The sequence below is a fragment of the Podarcis melisellensis genome (assembly GCF_964234715.1).
Source record: "Podarcis melisellensis genome assembly, chromosome: 5".
NCBI classification, from domain to species: domain Eukaryota; kingdom Metazoa; phylum Chordata; class Lepidosauria; order Squamata; family Lacertidae; genus Podarcis; species Podarcis melisellensis.
The window spans coordinates 83,413,582-83,437,094 of record NC_138537.1 but is presented as its reverse complement, the minus strand read 5'-3'; the positions used below and the strand labels follow the sequence as shown (position 1 = coordinate 83,437,094).

Below are 23,513 nucleotides of genomic sequence, written 5' to 3'. Positions count from 1 at the left end.
GGGAAATACTGGCCTGTGAGCACTCCAGCCTTTACCAAAGGTGTCGTGGACTTTGAAGACACTCGAACTCAGGACGCAAGGGAGCAGTGGGGTAGCGTGGGGGGTGCAGGGGGGCCGGCCGCACCGGGTGCAACATCTGGGGGTTAGGGTTAGGGGGCGCAAATCCATGGGTTAGGGGGCGCAAATCCACGGGTTAGGGGGCACAAATTACTTGCCTTGCCCCGGGTGCTGACAACCCACGCTACGCCACTGCAAGGGAGAAACATGCTAAGAGGAAGACTCGCTTGGCAGCTCCCACCCGGGAACCCATGTCCCCACTGTGGAAGGATGTGTGGGTCCAGAATTGGCCTCCACAGTCACTTACAGGCTCATTGTTAAAACCGTGTTTATGGAAGGCAATCTTACTCGGCTACGAGAGATTGCCAAAGAAGAAGGAGAAAGACATAGGCCAATCCCTCATGGCTGACACCATGCAGCTGCAAGACTTTCGACATTACAGCAGCACCCGTGGAATGAACCCACAAAAAATCAGCTCCCAGGTCACTGATGTGACATTTAGAGGGTTTCCCAGTGATGGGGATATCCACGCATTAATATTTTCTGTACTTCCAGTTAGAGGTTCTCAGGACAGTATAAAATAGCCTGTTAAAAGACACGACTCAATATGAGAACCAAAAAACCAAAAAAAACCCACAAGAAATTAGAAATTAAGATAATCCAGCATTTGCTGAACTGGCGATCATAAGCATGTCCATGGCTGCAAGGAAAGACGGACTAATGCTGTACATGCTGAGTTAATAGCACTGTAGCTATGAACATGCTGTACATCAAAGCAGAGCCTTAATTACAGCATAATTATCTTTTCATTTATTTTCTTCGGTGAGTAAATTGATACCTCACTAGAACTTTCCCTGAGACTGTAAATTAAACTATCATTAATAACATTATATTTGTCCTAATTTGTGTATCCACACTCATTTGTCTGGTTTTTATTAGCCAAAGCAAAGTAGGTTTGTAGAAATCTGGCAAGTAATCTATTTGTAGTGAAGTAATGTCAACTGATCCCCATGATTTCTTTAGTTGTTTAGTCGTGTCCGACTCATCATGACCCCATGGACCAGAGCACGCCAGGCACTCCTGTCTTCCACTGCCTCCCACAGTTTGGTCAAACTCATGCTGGTAGCTTTGAGAACACTGTCCAACCATCTCGTCCTCTGTCGTCCCCTTCTCCTTGTGCCCTCCATCTTTCCCAACATCAGGGTCTTTTCCAGGGAGTCTTCTCTTCTCATGAGGTGGCGAAAGTATTGGAGCCTCAGCTTCAGGATCTGTCCTTCCAGTGAGCACTCAGGGCTGATTTCCTTCAGAATGGATAGGTTTGATCTTCCTGCAGTCCATGGGACTCTCAAGAGTCTCCTCCAGCACCATAATTCAAAAGCATCAATTCTTCGGCGATCAGCCTTCTTTATGGTCCAGCTCTCACTTCCATACATCACTACTGGGAAAACCATAGCTTTTACTATTCGGACCTTTGTTGGCAAGGTGATGTCTCTGCTTTTTTAAGATGCTGTCTAAGTTTGTCATTGCTTTTCTCCCAAGAAGCAGGCATCTTTTAATTTCGTGACTGCTGTCACCATCTGCAGTGATCATGGAGCCCAAGAAAGTAAAATCTCTCACTGCCTCCATTTCTTCCCCTTCTGTTTGCCAGGAGGTGATAGAACTATGCCATATACAAAGTGGCTAAGATTTTTCTGTAGATGAAGAGGCTATGTTAATTCTAGGAAAATCTCTTTGTATAGCACAAGAGTGAGCTGGGAAATCCACATTTGACATCAGAATGTACATTCTTAAAAATGTTTACATACGTTTTCTCTTCAAATGCACTTTGGACTGTTAGTAGCTGCATCATCAGTCATCAATTTACATGTATGTGGTACAAGTCTATTGCTTCCTCTCGGAATTTTTACCTTCAAAAACTTGAGTTTTTCAGCATAACAAAACTATTTTCAATTTAAGTTTCTCAAAATGAATCCAAAACGGAGGTCTCTCCTTTGTGACTCCACACCTTGGAATTCCCTCACCAGGGAAATATGTATGGCCTCATCCCTGCTGAGCTTAAAAAAGTATCTCTGGGCACATATCTGCAGCACAACCTTAACCACGTATACTCTGGCGACTCAACTAGATTGGTAAAGAAAAAACGTTTTAGATGTGATATAACACTGTAGCACCAGATGGCGCTGTGGAGTTCCATTTTTGCCGACGTGAATTTTCTTTATAAAGGTTACAACCCATTTTTCCGAAGCACTTCTTTGATGTGTCTAGATCCAGCCTGGTTCTGTATTCTGCATTCTGGTGGAAGCAGTGGGGCACCGCCTTTTGCTTTTCCACCGCCTGAGGCAGCAGCTTCACCCTGCCTCATAGGTAGGCTGACTCTGGCAGAGTTAGGCACAGGCTAGAACCGTTTTAAATAAATAAATAAATAAATAAATAAATACCTACCATGGGACCTAGCATAAATTAGCAAATCACGGTCAATCCCATTAAAATATGCCATCTACTAAGTATTGCCACATAGCAAGTGTCCAATATCTCATAAAGAAATAAAATATCAAACACTGAAAGCAAATGTAATCGAACGTCACATATGTACATATATCAGCTCTTCAGTGAATATTCAGAGAATATTGAGTGTATCTAGTGAATATTTATAATAGACATTCGTTAGAGGAGAATTATGGGAAACAAATTTGCTTCATCTCTAAATAGCAGTTATTTCTTCGGGACAAAACACTAAACTTTACCAAATTAGTTCTGAAAATAGTTTCAACATAAAGTGTAAAGTGGTCCTGTGATCAGAAGGGCACCCTAATAAATACAAGGCAACACAACTTGTGATTCACCAAGTCACATGCGACCCATCAGCCATGTACTGTAGTTTATATACTGTTGGCTTACAATCAAAAGATAATAGAAGTTGATGCCTCTGTCTTTACTTGTTTAACTTGCTGGTCACCTAAACTTTTTTTCCTAGCCCAGCTCTGATCTCAGAAGTGAGCTGGATTTGTAAAGTGTGGGTGGGTTCCCACAAGGCAAAACACAGTGATAACAGCAAGAACCTTTATTGAACTACATAGCTGGGAAACAGGGGCAAAGCAACTGCTTATATACATTTCTGAAAGCCTGGGCCACTCCCACTCCCAACGTGATTGGCTGTCTAAACGTCCAAGCTGCGAATCACGACTCAGAGTTCAAGGGCCAATGGCAAAGGCCCAAATCCTGAAATGTTCTGTGATTGGACATCATGTATCGAATCAGAACACAGGAGCTCAGAGTCCTTAGTCCGGATTCAAGCTCAGGCAAACACAGACCACTGAATACATAACAATTTGGAAGCGAAGTTTATGGTTAGCTCCTGCTTGGACTACTGCAATGCACTCTACGTGGGGCTACCTTTGAAGGTGACTCGGAAACTACAACTAATCCAGAATGGGGCAGCTAGATTGGTGACTGGGGGCAGCCGCCGAGACCATATAACACCGGTCTTGAAAGACCTATATTGGCTCCCAGTACGTTTCTGAGCACAATTCAAAGTGTTGGTGCTGACCTTTAAAGCCCTAAACGGCCTCGGTCCAGTATACCTGAAGGAGCGTCTCCACCCCCATCATTCTGCCCGGACGCTGAGGTCCAGCACCGAGGGCCTTCTGGCGGTTCCCTCATTGCGAGAAGCAAAGCTACAGGGAACCAGGCAGAGGGCCTTCTTGGTAGTGGCGCCCGCCCTGTGGAACGTCCTTCCAGAAGATGTCAAAGCGATAAACAACTACCTGACATTCAGAAGACATCTTAAGGCAGCCCTGTTCAGGGAAGTTTTTAACGTGTGATATTTTACTGTATTTTTTGTTTCTATGGAAGCCGCCCAGAGTGGCTGGGAAGGCCCAGCCAGATGGGCGGGGTATAAATAATATATTATTATTATTATTATTATTATTGGACAGAGAACCACTGGGGAGTAAGGCAGCAAAGAGGAATTGTCTCTCCTCATCTGCACTCCCCTTTTTAGGTTAAAATGAGATACCCTCCTACCCACCTGATTTATACATGAATGAAACAGGCATGTCAAGTCACTCAAGACACAGGAGATGCGTCATCAGGGTCAGGGCCATTTTTAGCAGATGCGGCACCGGGGTGCAAATATCTGCCCAGCGCCCCCAAATTACCACGGATAGTGTTGGGGTGGCCGTAGCTGCACACCTCCAGACACCGGGGGGCGCAACTCTCCCCCATGCTGCTGTGGGAGAGCGATCCCCACAGAGGCTTAGGATGGAGGCTTGGGAGGGGCGCAACTTCACTCCCAAGCCTCTGCGAGGACCGCTCTCCTTCCGAGGAGGCTTGGGAGGGAAGCTGCATGCCTGCCAGCCTTATGGTTGGTGGGGCGCAGCTGGCAGGCGTGCAGGGAAAGGGGAGGCCATCGGCAAAGCCACGCAGCTCCCCCACTTGCTGGGGCGTCCCTGAGAGGCCGGCGCCCTGGTGCAACGCACCACTAAACCCTATGGGAAAGACGGCTCTGATCAAGGTCTGCAAGCATCATTGCTTGTGTCCTAAGTTTGGGGCACTGATGCTCCTTCTACTTTGACTATATCCCTCCTTTCCTTCTTCAGTGGGATTGCAGTGAGGATGCCTTCTGGTGCACAGACAAATGAAAGAAGTCATACCTAAGAACAGTGAACGGCAGCATTCACTGAAAGTGCTAAATGGGAACAATACTTAAAACATTGCTGAATTTCCAAAGAGCAGCTGTTAGATATTTAAGCCCATCATTCTCTACTGAACATGCATCACATTCATTTTGTGGTGCCGTCATAAAAATGTATGAGAATGTAAATGCTTGAGTGACCCATTAATCTTTCGAGTAGCAAACGTAAAATGTTTTTAACCCTAGCGATGATATAGCCATACTTTATTCTGAATGAAAGCTTTATCATGGATCTGAAGATGTTCTGTGTCTTTCTGGGGTGTATAAATAAGAACAAATTAATATTAAAGTCTGATTGGGATGAAAAGTGTACCGTTCTATAGATTGCAGCACGAAGATGTATTTAGCAAGCCAAAACTACACTCAGCTTCTGATGAGCACGGAAAATCTAATAACAACACACACAGTATGTATGCTCATCATTTATTGAACTCAGCAAACAGAATGTAGCTATTATCACTATTATCATTTGCTAACTGACTCAGTAACAAATCTGGGCCTTCCAAACCTCTCAATAAAACATTCCCCTTCTTTTTTATGGGCCAATTTACTAACTGTGCTCCGAGCTGTGTTCTGGTGAAGAAAGGCTCCCCCACTGGTTCTGCTATCACCTACAAGTAGTTTAATGCATATTTGTCCCAGTCAACATTTTAGAAATGGTTTTGATCATATTTTATTAGGTTCAGTTGCATAATGAATCCTCAAAATGAGGGGAGGGCATCCATAAGTGGTGCAGGATGTTGCTAGGAGACTTGTGGCTTTTTGTCTAATATGCATCTTCCTCACACACACACCTCTGTATGGTTGCACCTGAAGGCAGCCATGAAGTGCAGACAGAGACAGAGCTTTGTGGCAGAGTATTTGCATGCACAAGGTCCCAGAAAACATTATCTTTCTGCTTGGAGCAGAGATAAACACATTGCACCCATTTGCACAAGTTTCACCTTAGACGGAAGAAGAAGGCCTTATCCACACTTTTGTTCAAGCATTTTGGGGTTTTTTGCCCCAGAGCTTTCCCCACACAAACCTGCTCTTTAGCGCTCAATCGGAGCAAATGACAATTCAAGTTTTCTGCTGTGTATCTGAAGAAGTGTGCATGCACACGAAAGCTCATACCAAGAACTAACTTAGTTGGTCTTTAAGGTGCTACTGGAAGGATTTTTTTTTTCAAGTTTTCTGCAGATTGCTGTTTGCTCCGATTGAGCTTTAAAGAACAGGTTTTCACAGGGAAAGCTCCAGAACAAACAAACAAAAAGGGCACATGGACATGTAGCTTTAAAGCGCAAAGCATGCTTGGAAAGAGCGGAGGAAAGCGTGAATAAGACCTCACTCTCCTTACCACTTGGCAGAATTATACAGATGACCAAGCTACCCCAGGGTGAGAGTGCTGTGTTGCCTCTGTCTCCAGCTTAACAAGATGGGAGGAGGAAATGAAGAGTAGTTACTGCAGCTTTCAGTCTGGGTAGGAGGGGCAAGAGACCTACTTGCACATTTTTGAATCCTTTAGAATGCTGCCATATTATAATACTGAATGAACAGACATAAAAGAAATATGCTGAATCACTCGCTCTCCCATCGTAAAGTAGTCTATAAAAGGTCTGTGTGCCTGGACACACCATTTTTACAAGCAAGCAATTAGCAGAAAGGTGAACTTTAAAGCACGTCTTTCCCATTCCACCTTTGTCCATTGCTATATTTTCAAGATGATATAAAGAACCCAGCTCAGAATAAATCTTCAGCATTTTAAGAATTCGGTAGCATATACGTAGGGTTAGTTATGAGACCTAACTGAAGACATTCTGTACAGTCACTTTTATATGGTGCTTTTCAACAAGAGCTGTTTTGAGCCCAAAGGGCCACATTGCCACACAAGCAGCCTTCCGGGGGCCGTATGCCAAGTGTGAGTGGAACAAGGAATGCAACACTTATCTTCGTACTGTAGGATACAGTCGAGGCACAAGCATTTCTACACATACCAGGATCATATAACACCGGTCCTGAAAGAACAACATGGGCTCTCAGTATGTTTCCGAGCACAAGTCAAAGTGTTAGTGCTGACCTTTAAAGCCCTAAATGGTCTCAGCCCTGTATACCTGAAGGAGCATCTCCAGCCCCATCATCCAGCCCAGACACTTAGGTCCAGCTCTGAGGGCCTTCTGGCGGTTCCCTCATTGCGAGAAGTGAGGTTACAGGGAACCAGGCAAAGGGCCTTCTTGGTAGTGGCACCAACCCTGTGGAACGCCCTCCCATCAGATGTCAAGGAGATAGGAAACTATACAACCTTTAGAAGACATCTGAAGGGAGCCCAGTATAGGGACATTATAAATGTTTAATGTTTTATTAAGTTTTTGTACGTGCTGGGCAACCTAGTCAGATGGGCATGGTACAAATAATGAAATTATTATTATTATTATTATTATTATTATTATTATTATTATTATTCAGCCAGGCAAACAACAGGCAACAGCAGGGTTTTCCAGCCAGACAAAATGACTGGACCAGGGGAGGTGTGGCCTCAGAAAATCCCAAGAGTCATACAAGTGTCTACAGTTGACCTCCAGTTCTGAGGTTCCCCATCACTTCTTTCAGCCAAAAGCCTCCCGAAGCATAATCTGACTGTCATGGACAGTCCACCCCCTCACAGGTGTTTCGATATCAGGATCTGTCTTTCAGGATTTCAGGATTCATTTTCAGGGACTCTGGAGGAAGGAGTTCTGTTCTCATGTTCATCGAGCTACACCCTGTCCCAGAAGGAATAGCTGAGGCTCTGCTCCCCTCAGGCTCTGCTTGGCTTCTCTTTGGAAACTGGAAGATTCAGTCCCATGACCTATGAGGCACCACCCCTCATCTCATGATTAGATGTTCAGACTAGCATTCCCAAGGGCTGAAAGCTTCGAGCAAAGCAACCAGAAGTGGCATTCAATGTGCCTTATAAATGGCGGTGCCTTGAGTGCCTGCCTAGGTTTCTTGGCTATTAGTTGTGTCCCAAGGGAGCTGTAACGGCTGCAGAATCATGGCATTCTGCCTGATGAACAGTTTGGTCTATCTCTATGACTTGCATGCATCAGACATCTACACAAAAGTAAGTTGAACCAGTAAACAATATCACGGAACCTAATTTTCTTTTTTCCCTATGCCAGTGTATCAACTTTTTTTATCTGCCGTGTGTCATTTGTGAAGCATTTTCAAGAATGCTTTTGAGCTGTGCCAGAGCACAATAAGAGCATGACAGCATTATCATTCTAGATAAATGGATGTCTTCAGAGGTGTGCCTACTTATCTGGCCTGTATTAATAGGGCGGGGGTTGATGCAACATATTATCTCTCTTACTTTAAATTACTTCATTACAGCTGGTAAGGCACAGCTTAATCGAGCCCTCTATTTTGTGGCACAGAGCATTTTAGACCATAATCAAAGATCCAAATTGCAGAAAAGCAAGGGAGAGGGGGTAGCAGGAATTAACAATGTCGGATGTAATTGTGCTTTCATATATACCCTCACAAACACACACACAAAATTAGAGCATTTCTAGCTTTGCAAATATATTAAAAGCATTTCTTGCCTGCTGTATAAACAAAACAAAGGTTTTTATTGACCATGATGGTCCATGGGTGGACAATTCCATGAGTGCTAGGACAAATCTACAAGAGGGTTAGTACGGATCAATAATAATAATTTATTACTTATACCCCGCCCATCTGGCCGTGCCTCCCCAGCCACTCTGGGCAGCTCTCAATAGAATATTAAAAACACAAAAACATCAAATATTAAAAACTTCCCTAAACAGGGTTGCCTTCAGATGTCTTCTAAAAGTCAGATAGTTTCTTATCTCCTTGACATCTGATGGGAGGGTGTTCCACAAGGCAGGCGCCACTACCGAGAAGGCCCTCTGCCTGGTTCCCTATAATTTCACTTTTCACAATGAGGGAACCACCAGAAGGCTCTCGGAGGTAGACCTCAGTTTCTGGCCTGAATGCTATGGGTAGAGATGCTCCTTCAGGTATACAGGGCTGAAGCCGTTTAGGGCTTTAAAGGTTAAACAATCAGCATTTGCACATATATGAATATTTGCAGGAAGACTGCCTCCATTTTACAGACAGGAAACGAAGGGATTTGGAGGTGGGAGAAAAATCAAATGAATTCTGTTAGACACAGCAATATACGGTACCACTTGAAACAGACACGGCTTCCCTCAAATAAACCTGGGAAGGGTAGTTTGTTAAAGTTGCTGAGTTGCTAGGAGACCTTTATTTCCCTCACAGAGCTAGAATTCTCACAGTGGTTTGACAGTCCCTCTTTTCCCATGGAACTCTGTGAACTGTAACTCTGCAAGGGGAAAAGGCACCTCCTAGCACCCTTAACAAACAACATTTCCCAGGATTATTTGGGGAAAGTCATGATTCTTTAAAAAGTGGTACAGTGCTGCTTTAAATGTGTAGGACAGATGGCACCATAGTTGACTGGGAGTTACTGTACAACAAGGCTACTTCCAAAAAGATAGGCTTTTTTGCGGGATAATACTTGCTCTGATGCAACGTCATCTAACCTCCCCACAAACAAATCAGGATGAATCCATAATACACATGTGTCTGAAAGCACCTTAACTGCAACACTCTTCAGCGGGCTTGAACACCTCAACTGCAAACTCGTGTCTGAGTCCAGAAAGCCATCCAGCTTGGGGAGGGGGCTTTGGGGGGGGAGTATTGGGTTGTTGTTTTTTATTTTGATTATATGTTTTGTGGTTTTATATTTTGATTTTGTTCTGTGAACGTCCCTGAGACCTCCGGGTAAAGGAAGGTTTATAAATTCAGATCATCATCATCATCAGGCAGAAAGGCAGGGAAGTCAACTTTGAAGTAGACCAGCAGGAACAAAATAAGAACAGAAAAATAAACCAAGCACTGCCAAATTCACTCACACGCTCTCGCCGCCCCCATGACTCAAAACCTTTCACAATTCTCAGTTCATTAAAAGACACAGACACATAAGGCCCATGGCAGCAACTCCATCCTGAAGGCTCCTTGAGCAGTGCAGCAGAGATGAAATCAACCACCTACAGTATTGGCCTGAATATAAGCCGCACTGGAATATAAGCCACAACTTTAAAATTCAGGGGGGGGGGGAGAGAGAAAAAAGACCATACCCAAATATAAGCCTCAGGCACTCACTCCTTCTGTTTTATCGTATGTCTGTTTCAGCAGCGGTATCATAAAAGCCATTTTTTGTAAGGTCGCGAATATAAGCCGCACTTTAACTTTTCACGGTTGGAATTTGGGGGGAAGGTGAGGCTTATATTCAGGTCAATATGGTATGATGACAAAGTGGGTGGGTGGGTCCTCATCAGAGGGTCGCAAAAGGGGTTAAATGGCCAGGGCATCAGCAGTAGCGGCACTGGGTGACAGCAGCCGCCCATCGCACAGGCAAAGAGTCGAGGCTGACATGAGAACCTCTAGTCAGGACAAGGCAGCAGACATTGGCTACTAGGATGAGGGTTGATCCATGGTTATGATGCATGAAAACCATGGTCCACCATAACCAACTCAATCCACAGTCCTTTGGATGCCAGCTCAAAACGGATTCAATCTTGTATCTTCAGGTTTTTCCCCCTTCTCCTCTTCCTCTTCCCCCATCCCTATGGGTGAATACTGATAAAATGTCATCGTAATCAGAGGTGCAGAAGGAGACGAAAGATTCCTTTCTCACTGAACCTAAGGAAAGACCCTCAAAGTAAATGTGATCGTGGCTTTGGCACCTGGGAAGGCAAGCACGTTCAACTGATCACTTAGCAAAGGTTAATGCTGGCCGTCACTGGAACGAGCTGATGAAGCCATGATTAATATACTCCGTGTTTGCAAGTGCAAGCGCCCTGCAGAAAATACAAATAAAGCAAAGGGATTTTTCAGGGTGATTACATTTAAATTTCACAGTTGATGAAGCAAACCCAAAAAACTCTTTTTGCACACATGCTAGTTAAAGGCTCCTGACATTTAACAAGTTGGCTAGTGAAGTATAGCGGCTAAGAAACTGAGCTGGGAAGTTTGTGATTCAAGTGTCTCCACTCACATGAACTCGGTAGGTGGCTTTCAGCAACTCATCGCCTCTCATTTTAGTCTACCCTCTCCACCCTCCTATTAGTGGCCTACCTTGCAAGGTTGTTGCAACAATAACTTGAGATAATTCTACAGGAAGTGCAAAGGACACTCAAATGTGCTGTATAATTAAGAAATGTAATGGGGGAGGCTCCAGCCCTTCGCCCTCCCATTCTACTTTCTCCCCAGCTCTTTAAAAACTAGTTTTACATTTTACTGACACCTTTTTAGCAAAGCTCCCCCTGCTATTTTTCTTCCTCCTCTCCTCCCATGAGATCACTGTTACACCCAGTAGGAGGAAATGGGTGTAAGCTCCCTCCCCCACTGCAACTGCTAATAACAATAACAATGTTAGTTAGTTAGTTAGTTAGTTAGTTAGTTAGTTAGTTAGTTAGTTAGTTTATACCCGGCCCACTCTGGGTGGCTCCCAATAGAATGCTAAAGAAGAAGAAGAAGAGTTTGGATTTGATATCCCGCTTTATCACTACCCAAAGGAGTCTCAAAGCGGCTAACATTCTCCTTTCCCTTCCTCCCCCACAACAAACACTCTGTGAGGTGAGTGGGGCTGAGAGACTTCAGAGAAGTGTGACTGGCCCAAGGTCACCCAGCAGCTGCATGTGGAGGAGCGGAGACGCGAACCCGGTTCCCCAGATTACGAGACTACCGCTCTTAACCACTACACCACACTGGCTCTCATCACAATAAAAACACAATAAAAAACCAAACATTAAAAACTTCCCTAAACAGGGCTGCTTTCAGATGTTTTCTAAAAGTCAGGTACAGTGGTACCTCGGGTTAAGTACATAATTCGTTCCGGAGGTCCGTTCTGAACCTGAAACTGTTCTTAACCTGAAGCACGACTTTAGCTAATGGGGCCTCCTGCTTCCGCTGCACGATTTCTGTTCTCATCCTGCAGCAAAGTTCTTAACCCGAGGTACTATTTCTGGGTTAGCGGAGTCTGTAACCTGAAGCGTATGTAACCCGAGGTACCACTGTAGTTGTTTATTTCCTTGACATCTGATGGGAGGGCGTTCCACAAGGAGGGCGCCACTACTGAGAAGGCCCTCTGCCTCGTTCCCTGTAACCTCACTTCTCACAGGGAGGGAACCGTCAGAAGGCCCTCAGAGCTGGACCTCAGTTTCCAGGCTGAACAATGGGGGTGGAGACGCTCCTTCCGGTATAGTGGGCCGTGGCCGTTTAGGGCTTTAAAGGTCAGCACCATTGCTATCCCTGCAGCAATCCACATCCTGGAGACTTAACGTCCGTAGCGACAAGGCTCCTTGTGAGATTTAGAACCCTACGAGTGGACATGCATGGGCTCATTCTCTCTCACTCCCTTGCACGATGGCAAGCGAAAAAGCCCCATCCATGTTCAGATGAAAAAGGAAAGTGAACTCTTCTCTCCCAGCCAAACATCCTCCCACAAACTCAAAAGGATAGCAACCATCATCTTGCTACAAGTAGTTAGTGCCAGATCTACAAATTTTGTCATGGACACCAAAGGACTGTATGAATGGATGGTGCTAGGTCAATTTAATAGCAACAATTTCCTCACAATTTTCTTCAGCCCCCCTTCCATAGGAAGAAGGGGGTATGGGTTGTGGGGGGTGATACAGACAAGATGGGTCTTAATCAGAGGAAGGGGGTTGGCCCTCTACAGAGTCATCAACTTTTTAAAGTCTTTAATAAGACTGGGGACTCAGCTACATTAGTAAAGAAGCAGCGATTTGAATGTGCTATGAACATGCAACACCAGATGGCTTCAGAGAGCAGGAAATTTTAAAACTCGGCTTTCCATAGAGCTTTTAAAGTATTTTTAATCTCTTGTTGGAAGCTGCCCAGAGTGGCTGGGGAAAACCAGCCAGATGGGTAGGGTATATATTATTATTATTATTATTATTATTATTATTATTATTATTATTATTAAAAATGGTCTAATTTCTGACTTATTTATAGCCTGTTTTCTCCTGTGTTTAAGGTAAATGGTAAAGGGACCCCTGACCATTAGGTCCAGTTGTGGCCGACTGTGGGGTTGCGGCGCTCATCTTGCTTTATTGGCCAAGGGAGCCGGCGTACAACTTCTGGGTCATGTGGCCAGAATGACTAAGCCGCTTCTGGCGAAGCAGAGCAGTGCACAAAAACGCCGTTTACCTTCCCGCCGGAGCGGTACCTATTTATCTACTTGTCCTTTGACGTGCTTTCGAACTGCTAGGTTGGCAGGAGCAGGGACCGAGCAACGGGAGCTCACCCCGTCGCAGGGATTCGAACCGCCGACCTTCTGATCGGCAAGTCCTAGGCTCTGTGGTTTAAACCACAGCGCCACCTGCATCCCAGTGTTTAGAACCACCCTACATCCATATCAGTGAACAACAAAATAAATTGTATTTTAGCCAACCCCAATCTCATTTGCTTCACTTTACGGTTCTAAGCTGTGAGACGGTCACATTTTGGCCCAAAGTACAAAATCCCCCCCCCCCCAACTCATCATAGGAATGCTGGCTCCATTGGTTAAAGCACGGTGCTGATAACCCCAAGGTTGCAGGTTCGGTCCCTGCATGGGACCACTGCATATTCCTGCATTGCAGGGGGTTAGACTAGATGATCCTCAGGGGCCCCTCCAACTCTAGAGTTCTATGATTCTATGATCAAATGTCAAAAAATTAACAAGTGTCTAAACTTGAGGCCCCTTTTGAACTTGAGGATCTGGACTAAATGCTTTCCTGGCCACTTCCTGATATGCCCTGGGTGTCCCTTGAAAAGGGGGGAGAAAGATGGAAATGTGTGTGGGGGGGTACTGTTTCTACTTGAGCACCTAGGATGCTGCTCTTGGAAGTGATAGTTTGGGATGGGGGAACATGTATACGGAGGTTTAAAGTTCTCCCTCCCCTCATTAAACTCCACACATCAGCTCTATGCCAGTGCAACTCCCATGCTGAGAACTGGCTGCTAGCTCCAGCCCTGAGCCTTTTGCAATATAGAGCGCAATAAAGCAAAAGAGGTGGAATATGCCAAACACCACCCCAAGGCTCCTATCCCAGACTGGCTGGAGCCCTGAACAGGAGCTATGCTGTTAGACTTGAGGCCAGGGAATTCATTGCAACATCTTGTCAAGATGGATTCCTCACTCCAATATAAACTTTCCTTCTTCCCTCAAAGCCCAAGGTGACGCAAATATTCCTTTTGGATATTAAGCACTTTTTAATTTACAGCAAAACTGAAACCTTCTTCCCCCAAATAGCTGCCTGGACTTTCACGGCGAAGTAGATGCCATCGTGAATTAATTTATATGAAGGGCGGGTTTATAACTGCTAACTTAGCATCATGTCTTACAACAATTATTTTTTAGAAATCTTTTAAAAGCGGGCAGTAAATTTAAGTGCTTTTTAACAGCTGGCTTCAAAGGCCATCACCCCATATCAGATATTCAGTAAATCCTCTACTGAGACAGTGAGTGGTTACATCATGCCAAAGACTGTTTTAATTGTTCGATTTTGAAATAAAACGCCAGGTGTTAATTGATTTTTTTTTCATGATAGCTTTTAGCACTGTAGTTAATAAAAGTTTGGGGCCTTCTAGCCAAATACTTAAAGCATTACTGTTGAGAAACTACAGTGAATTTGGGGGTTAGGCCCTAATCTCTAAAATGTCATCTGCATGGCCTCCTGTCTATTAGCTTGTCTACCTGTAACTTCCTACAATCATCTGATGATAATGAGCATGCTTGTTTTTAATTACATACACTCTTTACCATTGGACTGAGAACAAGCTGCTTCCATAGGATCTAATAGCTGGCGCACTCAACTAAATCATTTTAGAAACCTTAATTAAAATATTGGTGTATAAACTGCTCTCAGAGAAAACCTGCTCACATTTTAAATGAAGCACATAATTTTAGGGTATGTTCCTATCCTATACTGAGGATCCACCAGTAATAGGTGTCAGCAGTGCTTTTTTTTCTTTAAAAAAAAACTGTTTAGGGGTACTCTCATTTTGACTCAAGAAAAATCACCTCTTTATAGTTCAAATTGGGAAAAATAAATACAGTAAATGGACAAAAGTACAAAGATTCACAAAATGTTTAGGGGTATGCGTACCCCCAGAAAAAGCACTGGGTGTTAGCTCCTGGAGGCTGAGACACCCCCCCCCCTTTTAGGGGGCAATGCCCTCTCAATGTTCAGCATGCTTTCGCTTCCACCCCCTGGCTCCTCACAACGTCGTATGTGTGGTGTCAGGACGTTGCGCAACATCATGTGCATTATGTGAGGACATTGTGTTGGGCCCAGGGGCGAAGGAAGGCTAGCCAGCACCTGGGGTGTGGGGGCGGTGCGGGGCAAACTGCCCAGCGGCACATGCAGGGTGGCTTGCCGACGGTGCCGCTTGAGCCCCATATGGACAGCAGCAGGATCCTCTGCTTGTGGCTGCGGCGGCGGAGGGATCTTCCGCACGCAGCAGTGGCATGATGGCGGCTGCTTGCGCCACCACCGCACCCGGCGGCAGCGGGGCGAGCCCCCTGCAGGGTGCCTTCTTGTCTCCCCCCCTCAGAGATAATAATAATAATAATAATAATAATAATAATAATAATAATAATAATAATTTATTATTTATACCCCGCCCATCTGGCTGAGTTTCCCCCAGTGTTAAAAACAGTACAGCATTAAATATTAAAAACTTCCCTGAACAGGGCTGCCTTCAGATGTCTTTTAAAGATAGGATAGCTGCTTATTTCCTTCACAACTGAAGGGAGGGTGTTCCACAGGGTGGGCGCCACTACCGAGAAGGCCCTCTCTCTGGTTCCCTGTAACCTCACTTCTCACAATAAGGGAACTGCCAGAAGGCTCTCGGCGCTGGATCTCAGTGTCCGGGCTGAACGATGGGGGTGGAGACGCTCTTTCAGGTATATAGGACCGAGGCCGTTTAGGGCTTTAAATGGCACCCGGGGCGGACTGCCCCCCCCTGCCCCCTTCCTCCAACACTGGTTGGGCCCTCTCAATCATCTTGAGAAGCTGGAGCCGGATGTTGTTGGCCAGTCTATAAGGATGGTCTAGAAAACTTGGAGGTTCCTCTCTCTCTCTACCATTTCCCAGGCAGACATCTCTGTCTCCTGTCCAAGCTGAGTTGCATCACAACACTTCCTACACCTTCGCCTGTGAACCCTTTCTGTACTTGTGGGTTTTGCTAAAAGGAGCACTGAAATGTTCTCCTGTTGAGCATCTGTGTGATCTTGTTGTGTTACTGCCACTTACTGGGATTCAAGCGAGGCAGAGCTCCATAAGCCAGAGCAGCTCAGAAACTTTGCCCATCCATTCCCCCTTTATTAACTCTGACTGCCCTCGCTGCTTTAGAACTCACTTATCACTCCCAAGGATCAACTTGGATGCTGTACTATAACACAATTTATTCTCTTGGTGACTGCATTTCTCTCAGAGAAGCACAGGAATGAATGAACATGGAACTCTATTAGGCCACATCAAAAGCACTGAACATCATCAGGAAACAAGGTAAAGATAAAATGAAACCATTTCTTAGGGACCGATAAAATGACTTACTCGAGTCCCAAAGACTAATCCAGACAACTTGCAATGAAATGCACTAGAACTCCCAACAACTGCTGCTGACAAGTTAGCAATAGTAGGGTATTTTGGTGGCATTTGTTTTATGCATTTTGTATTCCCCTATCCCAGGGGAAGGAGGAGATATATTAATTGTCAGTGAAGTGAAGTTTACCTTACCTGATAGGCACTCTGTTTGCAGTTATGTATGTCAGCTTGCAGTGTACCTACTGCACCTTAAAACTGAGATACCAGAATGAAATTTTATACTGTATACGAGCTCAAAACAATATTCTGTCCTAGAATAAAATACTAGATCAACACACTCCACATTTCAAGGGGTAGAGGAAAAGTCACTAAATACATTGCACCAAGTGGGAGCTGCAACTAAAAGTTGTGTATGGAAGAGCTTGTTTTTCATGTTCCAGCTAACCAGGGAAGCCCTTTTCCAGCATACTTCATTCCATTCCCCCTCCTTTGCCATTTTCCAGCCCTCACAACAGCATGTTCAGTCATTATTGGACTGTTTTGGGGAGATTCTTCACTCCACCCTCGTTGTTTCCCCCCTAAAACCTTTTTCTGTATCTGCAAACCTCGGGGTTCCAGTCCCTCTGAATGTGCTAACGCCTTTTGCCTACATATCATAACTCAAGAGCATGAGTTTGCTATTCATATCTAGGTTTGATGATATGGCAATGCCTACTCTGAAGAGGGAAACACTGGAGTGAAATTTAGTGTGCGCATTTAGGTCACAATTCCATGTATAAAAGCAAAGTGTTGGTCCAAAAGCAAGGAGGAAAGCTTCCAAAATCCTCAGTTAGTACCGACCGAAATGGCACAAATGTCTTATCAGGCAAGACGTTCAATATAACGAGTCAATCTGAGGCAATACTAATACTAATCATAATCATATTTGTACCCCACCCATCTGACTGGGTTACCTCAGCCACTCTGGGCGGCTTCCAACACACATAAAAACATAATGAAACATTACACATTAAAAGGCTTCCCTATGCAGGGCTGCCTTTAAATGTCTTCTAAAGGTTGTATAGTGACTCGTCTCCTTGAAATCTGCTGGGACGGCTTCCCACATGGTGGGCGCCACTACCGAGAAGGCCCTCTGCCTGGTTCCCTGTAACTTCACTTATTGTGGTGAGGGAACATCCAGAAGGTCTTCGGTGCTGGATCTCAGTGTCTGGGATGAACGATGGGGGTGGAGATGCTCCTTCAGGTATACAGGGCTGAAGCCATTTAGGACTTTAAAGTTCACACCAGCACTGAACTGTGCTTGGAAATGTACTGGGAGCAATTGTCTCGGACGCAGGGAAGTTGTGAACTGGCAGCAGGGCAGGAAATGTGCTTGCCTCATTATTACACACATGCCTGCCTGCCCGCCAGCCAGCCAGCCTTCCTACTCCAGCTATAGCCAGTGGCCACCCACCTGACCAGGCTCTCTGCTGCCTCTTCCACCCTCTCGCTGCCTTGCTCCGAGGGAGGACAGCAGCATGTGTCTGCACCTGTTTGACCCCTGCGCACCCATCTTCAAAGGTGGGTGGGGAAATGTAAAATGTGTTGCATTTTAAAAGGCCTCTCCTAGTACAGTGGTACCTCAGGTTAAGTACTTAATTCGTTCCGGAGGTCCGTACTTAACCTGAAACTGTTCTTAACCTAAAGCACCGCTTTAGCTAATGGGGCCTCCTGCTGCCGCCGCGCCGCCAGAGCACGATTTCTGTTCTCATCCTGAAGCAAAGTTCCCAACCTGAAGCACTATTTCTGGGTAAGCAGAGTCTGTAACCTGAAGCGTATGTAACCTGAAGCGTATGTAACCTGAGGTACCACTGTATCGTGACAAGTTCTGATGGCAGAAATCCTCTCCTTGGCCTGTATTAAAACTATGCTTACCGCTAATGCTTCCCATACATTACAGAGCAAATGAGAGGGAGAAATGTAATTAGAAATTAAAATGTAAGATTCCAGTATTCACACAGGCATATATATCCAGGATGTTTACATTATAGAGCTAGAGGGAAACAGATGCACTTAAAAGCATAAATGGTTTTCCAAAATGCAAATTAGTAGGCAGCTTGCACAGAGCTACTTGAAGCCAATGGGATTCACGCACCCTAACGTGGTACAGGATTGCACCCTCTGTTTTCCTGCCTTCCTTAAATGGGGACAGGGACAGTCTGTATTTAAGCCCCTTCTGAATTTCTGAGCTATTGCTCTCATTCGGACCTTTTTTCTTGGAGAGAATACGTCATCATTTATTCTATTAGAAAATAAATGTAAGGATATATTGTGGAATTTGCATTCCATTACCTTGGTTTGCATGCCATAAAACATTTATTACACCCTTGGGCTACAGGCTTAATAATGACTGGGTGAAATGCACTAATGTGGTATTGGCCTTGCTATAGAACAAAAGATTAATGTTCTTTGATGTCACCCAGCTAATAGTTGGGCTCACCAATTTGTCCCTTCAAAAGACATTACAGTCATTGAGACAACCCCACTAAGAAGAAAGGAAGCAAAAGAAGACGGAAGTCGAGCCATAAACTGAAGCTCCCTGAAACTATGTAAAAGTTTACATGGGATTTTTCTAAATCAAGGCCTAGTTTAGATTATACTCAACACCCCCCAGCATGGCAGCGAAGTGAGACGTAGCCTCTCGCCCCATCCACTCAGTGCACCTCTCCTGCTTCAAAGACCACATGTGTGGGGATCCAGACACCCCTTTGAAATTAAGAGGTATCCTCTTATGAGCAGGATTATTTGATGGCTATATTGGAATTTTCAGATCTATAGACAGGCTTGAGACGACAGTGATAGTCCCAGACCCTCTCAGCTTCTTGTTATATAATTAATTTTAGTTGCTTCTTGTAAAGATAAAACTGTGTAATATTTTTTTCCATGCTGTTTCTCCTCAAAATACAAGAGGAAGAAACTTCCAACAAGAGCAGCCATATATGTTTCTCATAAGTGTCCCATGCTGTTTAATCAGGTTCATTCCCAGGTAAATGTGCATAGTGGCGCATTGTGCAATCTTGTTTCAAAATGTTCATTGCCTAATCTCCACAAAGTGGATGTGAACACCTTATGTCCTACTGGTTTCCTTTAGAAGTTTAAGTCAGATATTTTCCCTAAATCTCTTCTGCTGAAAGGAACTAGACTTGTGTATTTATCCTTGGCTGAATCATTCACTTAAGTAGGAAAACTGAACATACACAGAGGCACTGCTATTCCAATTGCTTTGTTTTTCAGATTCCAGAATGTAGAGTGTTTGAAGCTCAGGATTCCATGTCCTGGTTGTATATACAGTGGTACCTCAGGTTACATACGCTTCAAGTTACATACGCTTCAGGTTACAGACTCCGCTAACCCAGAAATAGTGCTTCAGGTTAAGAACTTTGCTTCAGGATGAGAACAGAAATCGTGCTCTGGCGGTGTGGCGGCAGCAGGAGGCCCCATTAGCTAAACTGGTGTTCCAGGTTAAGAAGAGTTTCAGGTTAAGAACGGACCTCCGGAACAAATTAAGTGCTTAACCCGAGGTACCACTGTATACTGTTTTGGATCTGCAGGGGAACTGTCTCTTGTTGGTGTGCGTTCATGCCATGGAGGAAACAAAAGCCAAAGGGATCAGCTGAACTGCTTGGTTCTGTTCCAAAACATTTTGGTAGAGAATATAATTTTTACATTCTGCCAGTGCTTTTTGGGGGGTGGGGGGACACAGGGGTATGCATATCCCTAAACATTTTGTGAATCTTTGTACTTTTGTCCATTTACCGTATTTATTTTTCCTGATTTGAACTATAAAATGACGATTTTCTTGAGTCAAAATGAGAGTACAGTGGTACCTCGGGTTAAGTACTTAATTCATTCCGGAGGTCCGTTGTTAACCTGAAACTGTTCTTAACCTGAAGCACCACTTTAGCTAATGGGGCCTCCTGCTGCCACCGCGCCACCGGAGCCCGATTTCTGTTCTTATCCTGAAGCAAAGTTCTTAACCTGAAGCACTATTTCTGGCTTAGTGGAGTGTGTAACCTGAAGCGTATGTAACCTGAGGTACCACTGTACCCCTAAACATTATTTTAGAAAGAAAGAAAGAAAAAGCACTGCCTTCTGCTCCACCAAAACCATGCAAGTGGGGTAGGGGGTAGAATGGATTCCACAGTCCACTCCGGAAATGGCACTATCGCTGCTCCCTTGTTGCGCTGGTAGCTTCCGAGTTTATGAAGAAAGGCATCACAAGGTTGCACTTATGGGTGTTTGTTTCAGGGTAGCCTCGGATGCTCAGAGACATTCAGCATGCTGAGGAAGGCGTGATCCTGATCCTGGCAACCATGCCAGAAGCCTCTGGGCATATAAGGTAAGGCCCATCTCCAAGGCTATTTTGAGAACAAACCTGGAACCTCCTAGAAACTAAGCTTTACCCCCCCTGCCGGAACATGGGACTATGGCCGTTGCGGGGAAAATAATAATTGGGAATCTCTCTCAGCCCCTCAGTCTGCTGCTGTTGTCCAAACAGCTTTGTTAATATTCCAGAACATACAATTTTCCCATTTTAGATTTATGAGCTGCGGCGGGTCTTGACAGCGTGACCGTTTTGCCATTTGTTTCCCTCACAAGTTCCCCCTCCATTTCTCCAGCCTTCAGATCCTTCGGAGAACTCCTCCCTCCATTGCCCGTCCTTCGCTGGCTCTCGCTCAAGAGGCTAACAGGCAGTAATGGAATGCTGGGCAGCCATGAGAGGCGAGATTCCACCGCCCTGCATATTGCTGACCACGGATGCCAGCTCAGCACATCTTGATAACTCATAACCCCTTGCCATAGGTTTTTATAGAGTGCCTGGTCTATTGTAAATCACTAACTCTCTGTCATCGACCCAGCTCCATCCCTGATTCATAGCATCAGGAATTAAACTACTGTCACACTGTGTGGAGAGAAGATAACCATTTATGGCACCAGTATAATAAAAACAAAACAGGGGAAAAAACAAAACAAAAATAGACTGTCTTGGAAGCAATGAATTATGGACCAGCCTCAAAGGTCAAATTATTATCTTGAATTTCTTTATTTAAGCAACCCAAACAAATATTTCTTCACCCTCAAACCCCCATGATTTAAAGGTGAATGACAAGTTATACAGACTGGCCTCTTACCACAAGTGTTTATTTTGGATGGCCCAATACTGAAGGCCACTTCATCTTTAAGACATTCTCACATTCTGAACTCTGGTTTGGCTGAGTGAAACCGATGGCTTTTTATTCTCTTGTTGTTTGTAGCACAGTATCTCCCTTGAACATTGAGACTTCAGAATGAAAGTTGGTGTGCACATTCAGGACATCACAACATTTCCTATTTGAACACCAGCAACCTCTCCCCCTCCATAGTCCTGTCTCTTTTTCTACTCCTTCAGATGTGGTGGCCATTTTGTGTTATGCCACACCCCCACAGCAGCCTGTTTGTGGCTGGCGCCCACAGCACTTTTTGGAAATTCCAAATGCCCATTGGCCCTAAAAGGTCAGTGACCCCTGATTTAAGCAAAGCAAAATCCCCACAAGCCCAGGATATCATGAGCAACTGCTGCTTGTTTCAAACCACATTCAAAAGTTTCACGTTTCCTCCTTATGGGCGTGAAAAATCGGGGAATTGTATGTAAATCCAAGACCAACCATGGTTTGTTCATACTGCAGCCAACCATGGTTTCTTGTTGCACGTGAATCAGGCCAGTGCCTTTCTTCCTATATACATAAAAGTGTAAGACTATCGTCATGCTGCAGCTCATGTGGCTGCTGATAGGTGGCTATGCCAGCTCCAGTTAAATGCAGCTGCAGCAAGGTTTAACAGAGGGGAGAGGCACTTCACAGAGCAATTTAGCAAGCTGCTCTGAGGAGCACCTCCCTGCTCCCTTAAAATGGGAGATTTGGGGCAAGCTATGAGGGGATAAGTGAAGGGGTGGGTGAGTAGTGAGAGACGGGAATTTGTTCAGGTGTGGGGAAGGGCAGTTGGCAAGCAGGTTGGGTTAGGGGAGTCCATTAGAACCACAGCAGACGTTTGGTGCCACAAAACGAAATTCTGTTTGTGACAGGGATCAGACATTTTAAAAACATGTTCTCTGGGCCGGAGGCATGCAGTAGCTTTTAGGTCTCCAAAATGAGACTTCACGCCTTGTGATACACAAACATGCACCATGTTCTCTTGCCTCCTGTCAAACAGGCTTTTCAGGAGCATGGCAAACACCCATAAAGCCAAGAAACAATTGCCAATACTGGAATGAGCATACATACCACAGACAATTGTATCACCTGCAAGTTACTCTGGAGAAAAAACAGCCCCTCTTCTGCTTTCAGTCTCAGTTCTGTGATAGACCACTCGTCACGTGGGTTTTCTCCGTATCTTGAAAAGAAGCGAGCTCATTTTAATCAATAACAAAGGCTAGACATTTTGTTGTTGAAAGCTACAGAACACAAAAACATGGGAGTTTTAATTAAAGGCTCTGCATGTCTTTAATTAATACTGTTTGCCAACAAGAATGTCTTATTGAGTGTAAATGGTGGATTTGTTGATGCTATAACTCAAGCCAAACCTTCCCCACAAAGAAGTCATGTTAGCAACTGTAATTTAACAGGGAACATGGAGTGCCATAACTAGACAGTTCTGGTTCAAATAATATGCCCCCACTCCACCCCTGGGAACCCCTAAGGGTGAATTAAGAATGGCTGTTGATGTGAAAGGTTACTGCTGCTGAAATGACAAGTTCTCACTGTTCAGGAAGGCTACTGTTGTTGCTTGAAGGTGTGGTGCAAAAGTGTCGCTGCTCTCCAATGCTGCACACCAAATCTCTCTCCCCCCACCCCATTTCCCCATCTCCCACCAGCAGTATGCAGGGGTTCAGTGTGCAAAACCACAGCAGCATGAGTGTGCCTGACCTGAGTCCCTTTCTTCGACTCTGAGCAAGCTGGGATCTGATTATTCATCCAACATTTCAAACATGTGCCTAATTTCCCCCTGAAACAAACCTTGGGCTCAGGTTTCGATAGGAAACTAAGCCACTCTATGGCTTAGCTCCTAGCAGCACAACAGCAGCAAGAGCAAAGGAGCAGAGGCGGTTTGAGGGTAATTCA

The 23,513-nt window shown here is 44.8% G+C and overlaps 1 long non-coding RNA gene across 1 annotated transcript; it reads left to right on the top strand.

Moving 5' to 3' along the window:
• The first annotated feature begins 8,446 nt into the window (after positions 1-8,446).
• On the top strand, positions 8,447-19,846 carry LOC309371254. The gene is made up of 3 exons (XR_014168974.1): positions 8,447-8,769; positions 17,665-19,468; positions 19,517-19,846. It is a non-coding gene; the product is annotated as an uncharacterized lncRNA (long non-coding RNA).
• The last annotated feature ends 3,667 nt before the right edge of the window (positions 19,847-23,513 follow it).